Genomic DNA, 13,823 nt, shown 5'->3' with positions numbered 1-13,823 from the left:
CTTCAGTGCTTTGCCTGAACATGGAGGGATGCCATGCTGTTCAAGACAGTCTTGCAGGGAAAAATAAACTACATGTTTTTGGTGACTGGATGGGATTAGGCCACCCTGTATGCCCTGTAAAACATGTAGCGTGCACACTTTCTGCAAAGTAGAAAATGAAGAATGCAGAGGTGGAAAGCCTTGTAAAGAAAACCACATGTTCTGGCATGCAGGTCACTTGCTATCCTCCTGAGAGGTGTCTTCAGTTCTGGCTTGGACATGTGGATCCATCAATGCCACCTCCGGCAGCACTGCTGGGATTCAAACGCGAGGCACGGCCTCTTGGCAGGCAGCGTGGTCTTAGCGCTCTGCACTCTCCCAGTCCCAAACCAGCAGGCTGCTTTCTTACTTCGTTAGCATTTTGACTGGAGCAGTTCTTGATTAGTGGTTTCTTTGAGCAAATTGTTCTTCAGATGGATGGGTCAATGCTTGCTCAATGAAATCATTCTTGTTAAATCAAGGTTATTCTAGATAATGCTTCCCTCCATGGAATTCATTTTTCTGTGTCTAAGTGAGATGTTGCCATGCATTATGCACTGACGAAATGCATTTACATTAGGAGAGGTTAGATAAAGGGGCTTCCCTGCTGCTGAGGGTCTCCTCTGGTCCATCTGGTGCTGCTGCTACTGGGATTCCCAGCCCATAGGCTTCAATACAGGTCCTCTTGTGGTTTTCATGCAAGTCCTGAGCAGGAAAAAATACTTAAGGATTTGGCCAGAGAAGGTTTTCAGAGCCAAATATCCAGGCTGTTTTTTTTTTTAATGGACTTTGCTGATTTTGGCAAACTCTTCCATTTATAACACTTAGTACATTTACAAATAATAATGTGAGTTGAGACAGGAGAGCAAGTGTTTCCTGATGATACAGTCAGATTTCACTGTTTATGATACCACCACAAAAAGAGGCAATTTCAGTGTTTTGCACACATGCATTGTTTCAATAACATGTTTTTGCCAGGCGAATTAGTAGCACATGGAGATGGGTGTTATATGTGTGGGTGTGAGCACTGACAAAGTCTTCCTCAGTTGAGATGGTTTATACACTAAACTGGACCATTTGCAGATTGGTACACAGAAAGTGACTAAGTGCAGAGAATACTTTGACATAGATATTTTAAAAACAAGCATACAAAAATAATTATTGGAGTAATAGGCAGTAAATTTAAAACAATAAAATGTAAAAAGATAGATTCATGATTTTTAGGAGCCAGTGATGCTATTTCATTTGTTGTTACAAGCTCGTGCATGGAGTCCAGGCTTCTTCTAGTATAGTAGGTCCAAATGAGGTGAGTTGCTATGCGGAGGTGCAGAAAAACTTGAAGAAACAGCCAAAGCCAATTGAAGCATGAAAATATGTTGAAGACTTAGACTGATGTCATGGATGTGAGGTAAAGCAGAGAGAATTCCTGCTCAGTATACCCTTCATCCAGCTTCCCCTAATGTTAGCATCTGACACATTTGCATTACAATGGTCAAAATGAGGAAATTAACATTAGTCCAATATTAAGTAAAGTACAGACCTTAGTTGGTTTTCTATTAATGTCCTTTTTTTCTGTTGCAGGATGCAATCCAGGGTCCCATATTACAGTTAGCTGCCATCTGTCCTGAGTGTCCTCCAATTATCACAGAGACCATTAGTAACAACAATGACAATCGTTACACTTTACATTTCCACCTTGTCTCACGGGATTATACTGCTTAGGTTTCATCCTAGGGATGTAGGATTCCATCTCGCAGTGCAGCATCTCAGGAGTCAAAGCCCTGTGAGCTAACTTCTCTGGCATGAAGCTCTCTGATAGCTTCTCTGTGTTCATGAGACTTAGCCATCAAGAGAGTGGGAGTTCTTTGATTTGTGAGACTATTCAATATCAGAAAAGCACTAATTGCATTCTACACATCTTCATACAGAGAACAGTAAATAAATAAACACATCAACAAATAAATAGCTACCGTTTATTGGGAATGCCAGGAAATATGAACCTGATTTATTTTTCTGTTTTCTCTTTTTACAGTTTCACTATGTTTTATTTTTTCGTATAGCCTCCTGTTCAGTTTCTAATCTCTGAAAGAAAAGTTGTCATGGATGGTGGCACTTTAACTTTTCACAGTTGTGGTTCCTGGCATTGACCTTTGACATTACCGTTACAGTGATGATAATAAAGATAATGAAAACTATTTTATATGCAATTTCTATCCTGAAATTTATAGGGCTTTAATATTTCTTCCCTTATTCATCCTCAGAGCATACCTGGGAAGTAGGAGAGAAAATTGTTAGTACCTCCATCACGTGGGCGACATCTGTCATTTCAATTTGATATTTGCATCGACTTGGACACCCACATTCACCTCTTGGCAATGCTTTGTTTCCTTGTCTCTTAGGACGGAACATGCTGCTGGTTTTTCCATGTCTCGGTCTCCTTCTGCTGAGTATTCTTCTATTTCAATCATGAGTGTAGCAGCCCATTTCAACATACTGAAAACACTCACCCTAGGTAAGTATCCATCCCTGTACCTCTGCTCCATTTAAATGGCAGCTGCTCTGGGTTCCAGGTGGCAGTGTTAGCACCTGTTCGTTTACTAATGGAGGTCTAGAACATAAGGTGCAGCATCTGGCAAAGGGTACAGGCTTGGGAATTAATTGCTGAGTAAACCTCATTCCAATCCTGTCTGTCTCTCCAAACTCCAGACCACATATCCGACGACTTGCTCAACATCTCCAGATTAACAGCTCACAGGACTTCACACTTGACATTTCCCAAGCCTGCTTCCTGCCCAGGATGCCCTTTTGTAGAAAGCAGCCCCACCGTACAAGCCATTGTCAGGCCGGCTTCCTGGGAGACTGACTCCAGTCTCCTCCCATCACCTCATTTCACATATTAATTCACCGCCAAATCTTGGTGTTTCTCTTTCCTGAATAGTTCTCACACTTATCCACGTCTCCTTCACCCCCACTGGCACGACCCGGATGTGGGACAGCACCAGCTCTCTCCACTGCAGCCCCTTCCCTGGCTTCCAGTCTCATTTCCCATCAGTCCCTTCTCTTCTCTGCTACCAGGGTAGAACTTTTTTTTTTTTTTTTTTTTGAGAAGGAGTCTTGCTCTGTCACCCAGGCCTCAGTTCAGTGGCACGGTTTTGGTTCACTGCAACTTCTGCCTCTCAGGTTCAAGCAATTCTCCTGCCACAGCCTCCCGAGTAGCTGAGATTACAGGCACCCACCACCACACCCGTCTAACTGTTACTTTTTTTTGGTAGAGACGGGGTTTCACCATGTTGGCCAGGCTGGTCTTGAACTCCTGACCTCAGGTGATCCACCCGCCTGGGCCTCCCAAAATGCTGGGATTCCAGGCGTGAGCCACCGCACCCGGCCCCAGGGTAGAACTTTTAAAATGCAATCTGGTCAGCATTGTGGCCCAAAAGCCTTCAATAGTTTCCCAGTTCACTCAGGAGAAAGCCATATTTTTCAGGTTTTGACTCGTGTCAATTTTAAGGAAGACTTCTTACATCTGGACCCAACACACACACACACGTGAGTGCACACACGCCCATGCGAGTGCGCACACACCCACGAGAGTGCACACACACGCACGCACACATATTTTGATGGGTCATGATTCTCAGATAAGAAATAAAGATGCGTGAGATAAAGATAAATGTTAAGTAAAGAGTAAAGCCCATCTGCACTGTGTTCCTGTCCCCGCCACCCTCCCTGGCCTCTCGCGGCCAGGTCTGAAGGGCTGTGTTCTCACGTGGTGAGATGTGAGGTTTCCTCCACCTGCAACGACCCCACCCCCAGCAAACATCCCCCTCACCTCTTTCACTCCACCCTTTAGGGCTCAGCCGACATGTGCCTTCTCCATGGAGGCTGTGCCCAACACGCCCTCCCTCCTCCCAGCCTTAGTTCCAGCCTGTTAACTTTCAGCCTGTGTGTCACTTATGAGATGAATAATGATGTTTTCGCTCCATGAGGGCAGGGGCTGCGTTTGTCTTTCTCACTGCTGTATTCAGAGTGTCCGGCCTCAGACAAGTACTAGATATTTGCTAAGTTACCAGATTGATTAATCAGACTCTTTCTGTGTCCTGGTCAAGCTCGTGAACTTAAATCTGTGAAGATAAAAACATTGCTTCCTGATTGAAAATGAATTATTTGGCAGTGTGAAACTGGTTTGGGTTTCTCAGCTGGGTTTCCAGGAGTACCATATCTTATATAGTTCAAGAGGACATTTATAGAACTGTAAATTCATGCGTGCTTAATGCTTAACTATTTAAATAGCCTTACAATTACTTTAGTACATCATAAATGTCTAAGTTAAACAGCCCTTGGGTTCCTAAGATAAAAAACAGCAAATGAGATTTTATGATCAAATTGAAAATTAAATTGTAGATCTATACAATATATAAATTCTGGCAATACTGTGCTTACCTTAGTTGAAAATGTTATTTCGCTCATACAGTTCAGTATATTTTGAGCATCAACATAACTGTGTGATTATTGATACATTACTTTTATCCAGCTAGATACATTATACCAAAATAGTAAAAACTGGAGAGAAACTTTTAATAACAACTTTATTAATCCATTGGCCAAATACATGTCATTATTAGAATGACATGGAGACCAAGATCTTAGGTTAGAGGTGTCTAACATTACTCTTTAGCATTTTCTTATTGTTTTATCATTGTAATGCTCTGCCTTATATTTCATTTGTTAAAATTTCTCAGCATAATTGATTCTTAGAAATCTTCTTCATCATACCCCAAACCCTCCATATCGTCCTCTGAAGGCAATTGTCCAGCCTGTACCTCCCTCCTGAGGCGCGTGTGCTGGAGCAGGCTCGGGCCTGGCTGAAGTCATGTGTTTCATGCTCAAACAGCTAGAATGATGAGAAGGGCCTCACGTATGTGGAGTTGGAATCCTCCCCCATAGCTTTGGCCTCCTGGCTGTCTCTCTATCTGACTTCTGAATCCAACAGAACAAGGCCAAGTCTGTTTCCAAAGCCAGCTCCCCGGGAACTTAAAGGCAGCGGCTCACATCTGCTAGAATGTCCTCCAGCCGCCCTCGATTCCAGCCAGTTATCCCTAGTGTGGCATGATTTCTGCCTCCGTCAAAGACTTGGTCTCCCTTCTTGGAATCTAGGAAACCCACACTGCTTTTCAGAGGGAAAAAGGGAGCCCCTTAGTCAGTGCATCAGCCAGGGCCCAACAGGGAAATTTGAACAGGGAAAATTTAATATAAAGAATTATTAGCCAGGCACGGTGGCTCATGCCTGTAATCCCAGCACTTTGGTAGGCCTAGGCGGGCAGATCACCAGAGGTCAGGAGTTTAAGACCAGCCTGGCCAACAGGGTGAAACCCCATCTCTACTAAAAATACAAAAAAAATTAGCCGGGCGTGGTGGTGTGTGCCTGTAATCCCAGTGGGAGGCTGAGGCAGGAGAATCACTGGAACCCGGGAGGTGGAGGCTGCAGTAAGCCGAGATCGTGCCACTGCACTCCAGCCTGGGTGACAGAGCGAGACTCCATCTCAAAACAGAAAACAACAACAAAAATAATTATTAACATAACAGGGGACTGGCGTCCTGAAGGATTGGCTAGTTAGAAGTGGACTCAAGAGTAAAGAAATAGCATATATATAAGGAGTGGCCAGCCCCCCATGGGCTGAGATACATTTCCCAAGAAAGGGCTCCTGTTCCCCAACCTGAGGTTCAAACCTAGTTAGAAAGATCTAATCAGCCATGGTTATGCCTCCCTGAATGGCAGAGAAGCTGCTCTGGTACTGTATGGGAGGACTTTCTGGAAATCCATCCTTCAGAACTTGCTAGAAATCTCCCCTCTAGTATCAGGGGAAAGGTATTCACCAAGAGACATCTTGCCAAAGGCCTGAACCCAAGGTGGGGGTCTGGAAGGGAGTCCCTGGCCACTGGGGATTGCTGGCTGCCATGTCCTGCAGGAGCCTCGACAAGAGGGCCCACTGGAACCAGGACAGAAAGCCCCTTCCTTCTATAATCTTTCTCTAATGCCCTCTACTGACAAAGCTTAGCACTGCCAGCTGGCAAAAGAAGCATACTTAGTGGGCCAGCTATGTTTTGTAGGTAGACAATGAATGGGTGAACATGGAGCTGTTGATAAACTGACAGTGGGCACAGGTGACGGACAGGTGGCTTGGGTCATGCCATGAACACATCCCTGTGTTTGCCCTGAATCCCTGCCTCCTGCTGAAGCTGAGTCATGTTGGTGCTGTGAACACTTTGGGCTGGAGGGAGCATCTGGGGTGGGCGGACCCGCATGGTGAGGGAGCATGAGACATGGCTGCTGTGGTGTGGGCTGGGAGGCTCGTGTGACCCACTGGCCCCAGATGGCAGATGCCTGGGAAAGAGTACTGGGCTATGTGCCCACATCCCGCCCTCTCCTCACCCTGGCCACGTCTCACCCAGGTTGAAGGCCCTGCAGCAGTGGGACACTTGACCTCTGTAAGATGAGGCTCTGCTCTGCTGAAGTCCCAGGTAACTGCAAGGGTCCAGTGAGGCAGCGGGAGAGTAGGATGCAGGTGCGAGCTGCTGGTGGGGCTGTTTCCCACTAGTATTATGAGGCGGCTTGGTCCCAGGTCTTTGTTCATGGATGGCTTTTTGCTTCCGAGATAGAGTCTATGGTGGAGGAAAATAACCTCACGCATTAAAGGAGGTAGTTTTGAGGGGGTTAGGTGCATTTGTCTGTTGGCCTGGGTCTCTGACTCTCTCCAATGATAAAGCACACATTATGACCCAGACTCCCCCACTCACACCCAAGGATGCTTGCCCTGTGCCTAACAAATTGCTGCAGGCCTGCAGGCCTCAGGAAGAGCAGCCCATCTCAAATGAGAAGGTTTCAGAGGCAGGAACAGTGAGTAAGGCACAATCCCACAGGCGCCCAGCTCAGACCAGCAGGATCTGAGGCCAGGGCCTGGCAGATGGAGCTGAGGGGAGAGGCTGCAAGTTCCCTTTTTGAAGAATTTGGTAGCACAACACAGGCACAGGAGAGCTGGAAGTGCAGACACAAAGGGGACACCTGGGGAAGCTTGAATGTTGAAAACAACCACGTGGTAGGGAGGATGCTGTGAGGTGGCCTGACAGAGGAAAAAGAGCTTTCCCAGATAAAGGATTCAGCTCTGTTGCTGTGAACTGAGCTTCTACTCCAAGGACAGGCACTCTCCCTGCGGGATGCTGCAGAGCCCCCCTCACTTGTACCAGACACCCCTGCAATCTGGGCCCAGGCTGTGTCCCACAGCGCTGGCCAAGAGAGCCGCTTGCCAGTGGTTTCCTTGCTCTACATAAACCAGACACGGGCTCTGCTTGCCAAGCGCACTTTGCTGTCAGGCTGGGGGGGGCTCGGGCCTGGCTCTGGGCTCTGCAGAGGGGAAAGTCAGTGTGCCCATCTGCTGCCCACCCTGGCCCTGCCTGGCTGGCCCAGCATCACACACGTCATTCATGACAGGAGCTTGCAGAGCTGAGTGAAATGCAAGATCCTTAATGGAACACTAAGCATCCTGTTTGTCCCTTTTTTTCAGCAGGTGGGACTTGTGCCTAATCTAACAGCCTGACTGTGGGAGCCAGGCTCACAGGGGAGCCATCTGTGCTGGTGCCTGAAAAACTCTGGCAGGTTTGGCCCTCCCCCCAGCACCCTGAAGAAGAGGCCCTGGGGTAACATGTGCAGGCATGACCTAGGACTCCAGCCTCCTTGGCTGGTTGTCATCATACCCCTGGGGCTTTTCCTATTCTCATGATCACGGGAGGTGGGCACTAGTATTTCCATTGTACACAAGGGAGGAGTTCACATAATCATAACTTTCATTCTTGTCCCTGTATAGTATTTCAATTTCAGTTTAGTACATATGATTATGCAGTGTCTAAGTAAGAATATGCAGTGAGTTGGTATTCCTACTAGAGCAGTGAGAACTCAGTACTTGGGGAATGTGAATTACAGACAGGTCAATCGTCCTTTTAAGGAGGTATGAGGGTTGAATTATGTCCCCCAAAGTTTATATGTTGAAGTTCAAAGCCCCAGTACCTCAGAATGTAACTCTATTTGGAGATAGGGTCTTTACAGGAGCAAAGGAGTAAAAATGTAATCTTTAGAGTGGGCCCTAATCCCACCTGACTGGTGTCATTATTAGAAGAGGAGATGAGGATACAGACACACACACAGGGGAGGTGATGTGAGGACACAGGGAGAAGACACCACTTACGAGCTAAAGAGAGACCTCAGGAGAAACCAACTCCATAGACACCTAAATCTTGGACTTCCAGCCCAAGAATGGTGAGAAATAAAATTCTGTTTAACCATCCTGTCCGCAATATTTTGTTATGGCAGCCCTAGCAAACCAGTATAGGAGGTCAGGCAGTGTTCTAGCTTTTCATTGCTGCACAAGAAATTATTCCAAAACCTAGTGGTTTAAAATAACAGTCATATATATACATATAGTTCATGACTTTGTGGGTTAGGATTTCAGGCAGGGCTCAGCCAGGTGGTTCTTATTCTCTGTGTGGAATTGCCTGGCATCACTTGGTGGTATTCAGTGGGCAGACTGGCCAGTCTGGGTGGTCTGAGGCTCATATATCTGATGCTGAGGGTGGGGTGTAGAAAGTGAGACACCCGAGCACAGCTGGGCTTAAAGACTGGAGTGCAGCCGCAGTCCACGGCCTCAGGGTAGCTGGACTTCTTATACGGTGGCTCGGGGATCTAAGAGCGAGGGTTCCAAAGAGCAACTGTAGGGCTATTTGTGACCTCACAGTAGAATGCAGCATCATTTCCACCACCATACTCTACTAGTCAGAGGAGCCAAGAGCCCACTCAGCTTTAAAGGGTGCAGGGAATTGTCCCCACCTCTCAGTAGGAAGAAAGGCAAAGACCTTAGTGTCCAACTGCCCCATGTGGCACCTTGGGGAGATCATGTGGGGCATGTTGGCATTCGGTGTATACCAGCCCCTGTCATTTCAGTAACAAGCTGACTGGATTTGGACAAATCCCTTGGGCTTTAGCTTCTACCCTGTAAAAACGATAAGAGAGATCAAAGGATCTCAGAGATGTTTCCAGTGCTAAGATTGTAGGAATGGATGTACACCAGTAAAGTCTTATTCAAATGCTATCTAAGTGTATCAAATATCTCCTGGGAAGTCAAGGGTGTGGTGTCTGAGAGGGTCTGAGGAGGGATGCATTTTGCTCTGCATTTGTGGTTGAATGACTAGAACTGGATTTGGGGCAGCTTCTGCTGTCTGCTTCTCTCTGGATCTGCTGACTCATGTGCCTGGGCCCCGATATGCTTTTGGAGGTAGAAATGGGGCTTCCCATGTGAGAACGATGACAACCATTCTCATAACCACCATCAGAATGTCTGGAGCTGTGGGGCACAGGACAGGGGACAGATGAGAGTCCCAGAACAAGTGTCAGTGGTGAATGAACAAGCGACTGTTAGGCTGATGGGGATAGGGATGTGGGGACACTGGAGCAGGTCTCTAGGGACACCTCAGTGCCTGGGAGTTTGGTCTCTGAGTAAGGGAGGATGTGACTATTCACTGTGGTGTTTACTTATTCATCTCTACTTCGAAAAATAACGAGTGCCTAATGGAGCCCATCAGAGTGGGCACAGGAACTCGGGTGTGAGTCCCTTAAGTCTGGAGAAGGCACTCTTTCACTTTCTGTTGGGGGTGGGGGGTGACGGTGGGGTGGAAAAAGGAGCAATGAGGCTACTGGATCACAGTGCGGGTGGGTCGAGGGGGACTTCATGTGATAAGATCCAGATCCTGTTGGCTGGTAGGAGAGGGAGCTGAGGTTTGTTGCAGGGTAGATCCAGCTAGTGAGTAATGGAGAAGTGGTTCAGGCCAGGATGGAAACCCGGAAGCCCAGATGGAACCTTTGGCTATAAAGTAAAGTGCTCTTCTAGCACAGGATTCCAGAAGGGCTTGAGCAGATGGCGTCATGTTGGAGAGAACTAGAGCCGGGGCCCAGGCAGAACTGAGAGCCTAAGAGTCCATGGCGTCAAAAGCAATGCCTCAAGTCTATTCCCTTTTTGAATCTTGCACAGTGGGGGTGATCCTCTTGCTGCAAATTTCAGTACACTCCTGAGTGCCCAGAGCATCAGCGGATAAAATGTGTTGAGCATGCTTAAGGGGGCTCTGATGGAGCAGTGACACGGGTGTGGAGACAAGAGGAAGTTTCCACAGCAGAAGTCAGCACGGACCCCCACAGGGAAGGAGGACACACATAGTCTGGGGCCATGTCACCAGCTCCTCTGTCCACCTAGAGACACACTGTCTTGTTGAAGCCCTTCTCTGCTTAGACCTTGGAAGTTCAGGGCTTCATAAGGGAGAGTGACACTGGATGTGGGCAGCACCGGTCAGGTTTCTCTTTCTGGGTATTTGGTTTCCTTATATTCATGTCATGTAAGGGTCCCTAACCTCCAGGCCACAGACTGCTACCAGTCTGCTACCAGTCTGTGGCCTGTTGGGAATCGGGCCACACAGCAGGAGGTGAGCGACGGGTGATCGACCAGTCCTGCCTGAGCTCCTCCTCCTGTCACACCAGCGGTGGCGTTAGATTTTCCCAGGAGCACCAACCCTACTGTGAACTGCGTGTGAGGAACATAGGTTGCACATACCTTATGAGAATCTGAGAAATGCCCGATCATCTGTGGTGGAACGGTTTTATCCCAAAACCACCCCCCACCCCACCATCTGTGGAAAAATCATCTTCTATGAAACTGGTCCCTGGTGCCAAAAAGGTTGGGGACTGCCAATCTAATAGCTCTCTCCACTCTGTGACTCATTGTGTTTTATGTAAATCCATAGCCAATGATAAAAATGTGCCAAAGAAGAACTTGAATTATGATCAAGTCTTTCAAGATGATTCAAGTGGGGTTGAGCTCAGAGGCTTGTACAATCACTTGGCTATCAAAAAGTCTTAACTCAGTGGGCATGGTGTGACCCTGTAATTCCTGCACCTTGAGGGGCTGAGGCAGGAGGGTGGTTTGATCCCAGGAGTTCCAGACCAGCCTGGACAACAGAGTGAGACCTGGTCTCTGCAAAAGAAAAACAAAATTAGCCGGGCATGGAGACGTGCACCTGTAGTCTCGGCTACTCAGGAGGCTGAGGAGGGAGGATCGCTTAAACTCGAGTCCCAGGCTGCAGTGAGTCATGACATGACAACATCACTGCGCTCCAGCCTGGGCGACAGCAAGACCTTGTCTCAAAGGAGAAAAAAAAAAAAGTCAATAACTCTTTAGGATAAGTTGATTGAGGGACTTTACATGGGAGCAGAGTTCTTTTCTCTTTGGCTTTTAGGATCAATAATTGAAAGTGACAGAAGCAGGGTTTTGTACCGGCAGAAAGCAGAAATCCCTAGCTCAGGGAGTGACCTGACAAAGGGGACTTGTGCCTGGGGCTGGTCAGTGACTCCAAAGGACCTTTCTTACTCCAAGGGCTCAGGATTCTATAATTCCAAGCCTCAACTTTTCTCCTTCAAAGATAAGCCTTTGGATCCAAGACGTTCACACGGGAACTACAGGCCCTGTCTGCAATGTTTTAAAAAAGGTTCTGGGGGATGTGTTTATGCATCCCCTGAGAAGAGACCAATTTAGTCCTAATTGTAGTTTCTTTACCTTCAAATAATAAATGTCAGACTTACATGAGTCTGGATTTTTCACTCAGGGCTTATTTTCTAGGTGAAAGCTTTGCATTGTGAAAAAGTAAACACATCCCAGAGGGGCTGCAGCACAGCAGCAGCCACTCCACAGATCTGGGAAAAACACTTCTGCCAACCCAGGTTGGAGCCAGGCTCCACAAAGCGAGGCACGGCACCGTGTCCCATCCTCAGACCTGGCCATGGACACTCTACTAGGGGGCTGTGACTTCCAAGCCTTTTTTTTTTTTTTTTTTTTAACTGCAATTGACATTTCCAACCCAGCACATACACACATACGTAACCAAAGCAAAAGCTTCACAAAATAGTGACCTACTTTACCTTCCTCCCCATGATCGACTCTGATATTTCCACTCTGATTGGATATTTCCAATCATATTTTCTGGTAGGTCCTTTTATTTTCTACCTCATTTTTTAAAAATGTTGGTCACAGTTCACTAAATTGACTTCGTGATGCACTAATGGGGTTGAGACCCTTAGTTTGAAATTTTGAAGGAGACTGAATTCTAAAGGCAATCCATAGATTTTGGCATATTTTAGCCCCACTTCATGGATGGGAAAATCAAGGCTTTGTTGTGAATCAGTTTGTCAAAAGCTGTCAAGGCTGTTAGCATTGCTTGGGAGAATGAGATGAGAAGCTGAGATTTATATGGATGCATATGTCTATGTATGGGTATGGTCATTCACATTTATTCATTCAACATTTATTGCATGGTTACTATGCATCAGAAACTGCCTGACTCTATGGATATAAAAAATATAAAAATTAATAGTCCAGGGCTGGGTGCGGCGGCATGTGCCTGCAGTCTCAGCTACTTGGGAGGCTGTGGAGGGAGGATCACTTGAGTCCAGGAGTTTGAGGATGTGGTGCACTATGATTGCATCATGATCGTCTGTGAATAGCCAATGCACTCTAGCCTGGGCAACACAGTGAGATCCCATCTCTAAAAAAAAAATGTATTAATTAATAATTAATAAAATTAATAAATTAATAATTTTTATTTATTTATATTATATAAATATATGTTATATAATATATAATAAACATATTATAAATATATTTATTATTATTATTATTTATTTATTATTAATATCCTCAGTAAGATTAGAGCCAATTCAAGATGAAACTTTTTTCCTAGGGTCCCCTGAGCATGACTTTGGGAAACGTGGCCTTCGTGTATAAATGGGAAGGCTGGTCTTTGGTGGGTGAGTGTCCTGTTGGCTTTGGCTGGGTGTGCATAAAATAAGGAGCATTTAGTTTCTGAGCTGCCACATGCAGGACACAGCCTCCCTCCCTGCATTCCAGAGGGTAGGAGCACGGTGTGAGAAGGGGGCCAAGTTCCCGCTCCCTTTGCCAGAACCCTCCCATTTGGTGTCTCCTGCGCTCAGACAGAGGCCGGTGGCCGCACAACATTTCTTTCTGTTAGTGGGAAGAGACGAGAGGCCCCTGAGTGCTGGATGGTGAGGTGTGACCACCAGGGAGGGCCCACATGCTGGCCTGGCTCCGTAGGCCATTTGGGGACAGCCAGGCTTTGATTCTTCTCTGATAAGCTGATGGTGTGAGGGGCGACCCTGCAGTCCCAGAAAGTACAGTAATAATAATCCCATGCCCTGGGCTCTTTGATCACTCATAGGACCCACCCAACAAACCAAGGAAGGGGCAATGAGCCCCATTTTGTAGATACAGTAAAGCACTGTATAGTGGATATTGCCCGGGGTCCACAGCTAGAAATGGCAGAGGATTAGCCTCGGTCGGCCTGTGGGTGAGGGCGGAGGCTAATCCTAAGGAAGAGAGGAGCCTCAAAGAAACTGAGACTTGGCTGGAAGGCCCTGGAAGGGCGGGGTTTGCAGTTCCCTGTCCAGTCTTTACCAGCTCCCCTGCACTGTACCACCCTCTGCCCCTTTCTGCCCCAAGCTGGGGCAGGCTAAGACGGGCCCAACGAGGACATGGTGACTGCGCATTTTTGAGATCTGGTGGAGCTCGTGCATGCGGCCCGTACTCAGCCTGAGCCCTGGGCCCGGGCAGCTTGGGGAGCTCTTCTGCTCTTTCCCCAAGGCCCCACCTTAATTCGCAGAAAGACATGAGTGGGACCTCCATCTGCAGTTCCTAGGGAAGTTG

At 47.1% G+C, this 13,823-nt stretch overlaps 1 long non-coding RNA gene across 1 annotated transcript in view; it reads left to right on the top strand.

Annotated features, from left to right (window-relative positions):
* The window catches only part of LOC104006680 (uncharacterized), a 96,501-nt gene that overhangs the window by 48,932 nt on the left and 33,746 nt on the right, over positions 1–13,823 (top strand). The window contains exon 2 of the long non-coding RNA XR_680534.3: positions 2,418–2,530. This is a non-coding gene — a long non-coding RNA (uncharacterized LOC104006680). The remainder of the gene's footprint in view (positions 1–2,417; positions 2,531–13,823) is intronic.

Source organism: Pan troglodytes, chromosome 5 (assembly GCF_028858775.2).
Source record: "Pan troglodytes isolate AG18354 chromosome 5, NHGRI_mPanTro3-v2.0_pri, whole genome shotgun sequence".
Taxonomy (NCBI): Eukaryota; Metazoa; Chordata; class Mammalia; order Primates; family Hominidae; genus Pan; species Pan troglodytes.
The sequence above is the reverse complement of the archived record's forward strand: the minus strand, read 5'-3'. Positions and strand labels throughout refer to the sequence as shown.